At 38.6% G+C, this 7,587-nt stretch overlaps 1 protein-coding gene across 1 annotated transcript in view; it reads left to right on the top strand.

The window, feature by feature from the left end:
* Nucleotides 1–6,837: 6,837 nt before the first annotated feature.
* CRACDL (CRACD like) overlaps nucleotides 6,838–7,587 on the top strand; it is a 67,076-nt gene continuing 66,326 nt past the window's right edge. The window contains exon 1 of the mRNA XM_074535785.1: nucleotides 6,838–7,004. The gene's annotated coding sequence lies outside the window, so the exon portion shown is untranslated. The remainder of the gene's footprint in view (nucleotides 7,005–7,587) is intronic.

The following is a 7,587-nucleotide window of genomic DNA, read 5'->3' as shown; positions in this document are numbered from 1 at the left end:
TTAGAAGCTGACAGCATGCATAAAAAAATATTGCCAGTGGAGGGGGAAGAAGTCTCAGTTCATGACTTGCTTTTGAGATGATTATGTACTTCCAAGTTTAATTTGTTCACTGAGATTATTTCCTTTGGCACTTGGCTAATCTTTGCTATCAAAGGCTTCTCTAAGTATTAAAAATGGCTCCCAATAATAAGAGACAAGTTTCCTCGGGTCAGTGAGCTGGTTCTGGTGCCCTTAGGAAGAAAACACAGCTGTGCAGGACAATTATTTTTTAGCTACTGCCAATCCTTGATAAAAGTACAGGGAGTCTTCATTCCTCTGATAGAATTGTGTCTACTCCTCCTTCATCTGAGTACAGTGTAGCTCTTAAATATGTTGAAAGAAACATTGTGTCATTTGGAACAGTTTCATTTACTTTTAACTAACATAACAATTTCTTCTATTTTGATATTTACAAAGAGAGGAGGAAACAATCCCGTGTAGTCACCACACTGTTACTAACAATTATGGCGCATTTTCTATTTGCATTACTCCTTTTCCAGGGTGATAAAATTCCATTCTAAGAAGTAAACTCCTGGCTAAATAGCAAATGAAGACTAATCTTCTACAAGCTAGATTAGGAATTAAATTCCTATCTTGCTTAATGTTCCTTTCCCCCCTGGTTTTGTGGGGGATTTTGGTGTTCTGTTTTCGTTTGATTTGGGCTTTTTTTATCCTGGTTGGCCTTATGTGACTTTTGCACATGCCTAGGGTACAATGAGTTTAAAGACTAAAAATGAAGTAAGTGAGCCAGGTTTAAAATTTTCAGACTGTTTTAAGCTAAGTTTTTCTTAATTAAATCTAGGTAGCTTTTGCATGGCAATGAACACAATTTTCTGTTTGGTTATTTTCCATTTTTGAGAATTCAACATATATAATTAATATGTAATAACTAATGTAATTCATAACTTCTTTTCCTCATCCAAGTCCTTGTTATATTTTTATTTTTTGCTACATGAGAAGAACTAAAGTTGTTTCAAACTTACAGAATCCTGGAATTCTAGAATGGTTTGGGCTGGAAGGGACATTAAAGACCATCTAACATAGCGACCATAAAGACATTCTAACCTTCCACTAAACCTGGTTGCTCAATTCTCTTGAGCACTACTTAGTCACTTATTTATGCTAAATGGTTTTGGATTGTTTTCATTTAAAAAAAATGCAATAATAATTGAAATATTAGCAGTCTGTGCTACATTTTAAAAGCTTAAATGGAAAGAATTTATCAGGTTTGTGTAGTGTAGTGATACAGGGATGAATGAAAAGCCTGTTAGAAAAGGCTGTCCTAAAATTGACCAGAGATCTGTACCGGGAAATGTCTGCTTTGTGTAAGTGATTTACATTTGATCTACATATTTGCTTTAATGTCCACAGAACTAAAGTTCTTGATTAATTTTATGTCAAGAACTTAAGAATGTCAATGAAGAATGAGATGGAGTAGTAGAAATGTACGAAGTATCTATGAATGATGATTTCCCTCTCAGCTAAGTCTAGAAAGAGTTAGAAAATTCATTGAGACCATAACAAAATAAAAACAAATGTAGAATATTGCCTGAGAGTAAAAGCAAGAATATTAATGCAAATATCTGGTTGTAATAATCATCAGAATTACAGAATTAAGACTTTAAAAATAGATATTTGGGGAATTGATGAAATATGATTTAGGTGTAAGTTCCTGTTAGGTAGTGTACTACTTTTCCAGGAGGGTCTTCCTGGAGAGGACATCTCATTTTCCAGCCACTTTAAGATAAGTCACTAGGAATTGAAAAAAGTACCGTAGAAACAACTGCTAGAAACTGGAGAGGCTTCTTCCACAGCTAATGTGTGACTCTGCATCACACAAGAAGTATAATGAGATAGTAGTGTTGGAATCACAATTAATGCCCTTCCTTCTTTGCAGCTGCTATTTCAGCAGACACTCTGTGATGGGAGGTGAGGCAGGCAGTCACCTTTTCATTCTATGGAGGATGTGATATCAGAAGTAAATTGGACAGTAACTTTTTCTTATTATTCCATCTTTCTCTGTGTATTTCTTGTACCAGAGTCCTTGCTCCAGTAAAGTGGAAAGGATAAGCCCTGCAGTTTGTGTTGCAGATCTGGTGGGAAAGACCTTTGCTGCCTGATTTTCTTAGGTGATAGGAGTCCAAAGCTTGCCTTACACATCAAATGTGCTATGACATTTTTATACAACAAAATCTAGTCTGTCAAATGATCTGGATTAACTGTTAAAGAGTCTTGGAAGTTTCCTCAAAGTGCTTTCAGAATCCACACCTGAATCCTTTTTGCTATCTTCATAAAAGAATTGATTAGGTCTCTGGTTTATTTTTGCAATGCATGTTGGTCACAATAATGGATTAAGCAATAAACTTGCACAAATATTCCTTTATAAGAGTTTTATTTGTGATAAGCTGACTGTTCAACATTAACATACATGTCTGAGTAATAATTAAGGACTGCATAACCTATATGAATGCTCCTAATACTGAATAAACTGTGTTGCTTTTTAGGAACAGGTGGCTTTTAAAATCCTCTAAAAATAGAGGATTGAATAATGAATAATGTTTTTTTTAAAAATTACAGTATAGATATATATGCGCAACATAAATTTTGGATTATCTTCCACAAGAGTAACAGTATTTTTCAGTACAGGTAAGTTGATTTTCATTTGGAGGTACTGGTTGTTCATTCCTGGTTTGGCAGACAGCCACAGAAGTCATATCAGCAATCAGCAGTGTTAATGAGACTGCTTGCAAGTAATAAATAAAGACTGTAGGAGCAGACATAATGATATTAACCATTGCCTCATTATGCAGTTATTAAAAGGCATATTGTACACTTTTCCCAGATGAGAGATGATCATTTCATTATCCTGGAAGATGAGAAAGAGATTTTTTGTTTTGCAATCATATTGTCATACTGATTTTTTTTTTCTAGAAGGTGATCACAAAACAGTTTGAGATATGTGATCTTGGTCTATAAAACTAATACCCTATCATCCAAAAGGTGAGAAGCTGATATTAGATAAACTTACTACAGATAAAAAGAGTTCTTTTTGGGAGTGGATATGCTGTGCAGAGGCCATGTCCTAAGATGTAATTCTTTAGTTGCAATGATGATGCTTTTCCATGTAACATAATGAAGAAGTCAGTAAAGAGGGGCTAGGTGCTCATCTGAAAAGTAAAAGCAGAAGATTCTTTAGCAATCTGGACTTTAAAACTCTTCTCTTATGCAGAAAGGAGTAAAGGAATATGAGATTATAAATATCAAGATGTAATAAACCTGCTTTTTCTTGAGTACTCTGGTAAAGTAATAGCCTTTTTATTAGGGTTAGCCCTTCCTTGAAAAAATGTTTTGGAAATGAAAACCTTAATTTTTTGCAGGAAAATTGCAAGGGGATTACAATATCATGGATTGGAGCCAAAGGAACTTTTGTCCATGGTGATGACATACAGACTTCAAGGGACTTCTGACAGCAATTAATTACTGCATAATTTTTGATGATTAAGAAAAAACCCCATTCAAGTGAGTATATTCAGAGAGCAGGATCACTGTAGTGGCAATCCCCCTATGTCTGATCTAAATCAGAAACTGAAAGAAAGAAAAAAATTGAAAAAAACCCCTGAATTTGCTGAAGTTTGCAAACAATATGTTTTATTTGACAATAAATTTTCTTTTTGGCAATGTCTGTAGTAATAGCCCAAGAGGACTGGAAGAGTGTTTGTTGGTTGGGAATTATATGCACTGCCCCAATAGTATATTCTAAAACCCTTCAGACCATGACTGAATATTAAGGGCCAATAAGCTCAGAGTTTTTACAGTTCTTTACTTTTTGTTGTAAATGCTCTAAGCTGTAATACATCTTAATTTTTTCAATACCCAGGAGTTGTATATGCCCAGCCTGAAGTGTGTTACTCACTTTGTGATAGTATCTATTTCCTCATGATGTGGGTTACTTGTGATTTTCTTGTTGTTGCTTAGTTGCAATATTTTGATTGGAAACAGACCCACACCAAAAAAATTTATGCATCATTTGTTTGCATTTGTGGCACTTATTTGCAACTATGAACAATGCTATACTTGATTTTTATACATATATTTAAATTGCCTCTTACCACAATATTTTTACATAGGCAAACCTGGAAATACAATTTGTGGTTTTATAAAAAATAAGAGTATTTTAAATTCAGCTATGCTGTTAGGACCTAAAATCATGTGGTTTGCATAACAAAGAAACCAATAGTATTTGTAAAAGTATTCATGATAATTTTTAACCACTGGTTACAGAGTTGTTTCTCACTAAGTTTTCTTACCTGTGGCAGTGGAAACTGTCCCCACTTCTCACTAGAAGGTATTTCACTCAAGCATAACTGGTTTACAGGGTTTGCAGAAGAAAGAATTCAGTATGTCTGGCGTCATTCTCCTTATTATCTTTTCTACATTTTAGAAGAAGCAGGATGTATGGACACAGAGCGGTATCTCCATTACAATATGACATCTGTTGTTCACCCTTTGTTGACTACTGCCATCATTCCATCTTTTCTTTTTCCTCTTTCTAGTCACTAATAAAGCTTGAACTTTAGCAACATGTAATTGGAGTTAAGATTCTGCTGTCAGTGTTAAAGCAAGTGGTTTTAGTCTTTGAGCAGAAAAAATGTTCATGGTATGGGGTAGTCTTTGCTGGTACTACAACTGAATTTTTTGTTCCATCCCCTTCTACCCCCTTTCTTCTCAGACCAACTAATCCTGTTGGTGACAGTGTAGGCAGTGGGGTATTAGCAACACAGCCATCAGCATCAGGTATGGTTTAGCAGTTCTGTTACTCAGTTGTTTTTCTATATTTATTTAATCTCTGATACTGGCAGTTACAATGATACAGTAGAACCCATAAAAACTTAGTATATATTCCATATTTAAGTAGTTAATTTGCTTCTCCTTCCTTATCATTTTGGAATGAATAGCCCTGCAACAAGAAATGCAAATTGATTTACTGGTACACACTGGAGAGTCTGTAAAGAAGTGTGATCTTTAAAAGAAGCAAAAGAGGCTTTTTAATGTATGTTGCACTCTTAATGATCTTTCCTCTGATCCACTGAACTTTCACGCTAATTCCCAGCAGAGGGAGTAAGTGAAATGAAGATGAATGAATCATACATAGATTTGTGGTATTAACATGCACTGTTATCTCAACACATGGAAAGATATTTCAGTTAGTTTTACATTTTGGACACTTACCAAACAGAAGAAAAAGAGGTTGATAAGATCGATAAAATTTTCTTATGACTCCACTTGGATTGAATATATCAAAACATAATCTTATTTCAAGGATCAGATTTTTTATTAATAAAATTTGAAAAAACATTATTAGTTTGTAATTAAAACATTATATATAAAGGTATGGTCTGAAATGATGTTCCCTTCCAATGGTTTTTTTTAACCTGATTTTCTAATATACTGTAATTTGAATTTCTTTATGCTGTCCCACATTTGATTTTTATTAAAATCCATGAAGCAGTTTAATAAATTATTTTTAAATTAGTTTTTAAATTTTAAATTATTTTTAATTTATTTTAAAATTATTTTAATTTAGCAGATGCAGAAGTCTAAGCTTAGTTTTAAATTTCCTATCTTGTACTTCTCATCTATGTTGTATTTTTGGTGCTTTTATTTCCTGAGGTGGGAGAAGAACAAACATTTTTTATCTTGAATGCAGCCTACACCCAAGCAATTATATAGAGTACACAGAGCAGAAAACGTCTTTGTTGTCAGAGTTGCAGTGCAACCCAGCAAGTGAACAATGTACTTCTCAGATTTGCTTTACATGAGGGTATGTCTTTCCTACACATAGAAATATTTTATAAAATCACTTCTGCCAGTATAGCATTAATATTTTTAAAACAATGCTACTTGGCAGAAATAAAACCTATAATTGAATTTCTTTTTTGACCCACAGTGACTGCTCTGGAAGTAGTGTTGAAATGATTTTTCATTTTAAGACTGAGTCAGTGTGCACCAGCTTTCCATTTTCATTTCTGGCTCCCTTATCAGTGCCCTAAGAAACAAGCAACCTCCACAGCATTTTTCACTCTAATGCTTTTACCTTGGACTGCAAGTCAGTGTGGCGTGGTGTTCATTCATTTATCAGGGAACACCTGTATTTTCTATGCAAAAGTGCTGTCCTCAGACTCACTGACTATACGGGAGACACTCCTTAGGGAAAAAAAAAAAGTAAAAATAAGTGCTCATGTTGAAACCAGAACTCACAAGTTTGAGAGAAGTTTACTAAAATACATAAGATGCTGAAGTGGGGAACCAACTACCCGGTATTATTTTGGTCAGTTCTTGCAGTCAGTTGGCCCAGCCTTCCTTTCTCACCTCTAGCATAGAAGCTGAGCTTGAAACGCCCCATTTGAAGACCCAAGGGCACTACAGTTCATAGATGCAAGCACCTTCAGCCAAAGCCTTTCACCAGATACCACCGCAAGGATCCTGACTGCAGCTACGTGCTGCAATTGCCCCGCCACCTCCAACACTCGCTCGAGAACATAACCTGGAAATGGCTCATCGCTACCTTAAGCCACTTAGGGTAGGCGAAGGGGGAAAGAAAAGCCGAGGCGGAAAGTTGCGGTGTTGAAATCGCCCTTTCTCAGTGCCTGGCCGCTCCTGCTCACCCCCGCTTGGCCCGGTGACTCGGTCATGCCTTGCCGAGGTGGCACCACCTGAGCGCCGCACCCCGCCCTGCCCGGGCAGCGCCGCGGGCTCGCCTCGCCTTTGGCCCCGCGGCCGCGGGCGGGCCCTGGGCCGCAGGTGGCGGCGGGCCCGGGGCGGAGCGGGCAGGCCGGCGGGCAGGTGGCGGCAGGTCCGCGGCTCGCATGGCTCCGCGCCGCCCGGCACCGCCGCTCCTCGCTGCCGGCACCGCCGTGCCGCCGCCCCGGGCCGCCGAGGGCCGCGCCGCCCCTCACGGGCTGCAGGTGAGTGAGGCAGAGCGGGAGCCGGCGGGCAGCGAGCGGCTCCTCGGGCCGAGCCGCGGGCGCTGCCGTCGGGGGAGGCTGGGCGGGCTTCGCTCCCTTCCCCGCGCCTTGTCCGGAGGCTGTTTGTCTGCGAGCACAGCGACGGGAGACGCTGAACCTGAAGTAAAACAGGCGCTTAATTTGGAGGCCACCCGTACCTAGCGGGACACGGGTTTCCGTGTACGCAGTGCTTGCGGCCGGCGGTCCGGCTTTGCCGAAGGTGTGAATTGCATTGAGGTGAGCAGCCTTGCGCTCCCACCAGCCCGGCTCCCCGCAGCAAGGCCGAGCTCAGCAGGCAGTGCTTTCTTGCCCTAAAGGCTGTGGCTTTTCCTCTCCCATTCCTCAAATGTCTCTCAAAATGATCACTGATCCTCTACCCTGAAATTAGCCGTAAATTGAAAGACTTTTCCATCTCTTTAATGTATTTTCAGACGTGAGACCTGAAATACCACAAATGCATTGTTTTCATTATTATGCTAGCCTCTGTTGACAAACTTTACTGTCTATAGTATATTTAACGTATTGAATTTTATTTGCCACTAAT

The sequence above is a fragment of the Zonotrichia albicollis genome, chromosome 2, assembly GCF_047830755.1.
Source record: "Zonotrichia albicollis isolate bZonAlb1 chromosome 2, bZonAlb1.hap1, whole genome shotgun sequence".
Lineage (NCBI taxonomy): Eukaryota > Metazoa > Chordata > Aves > Passeriformes > Passerellidae > Zonotrichia > Zonotrichia albicollis.
This window is presented reverse-complemented; position numbering and strand designations above follow the sequence as displayed.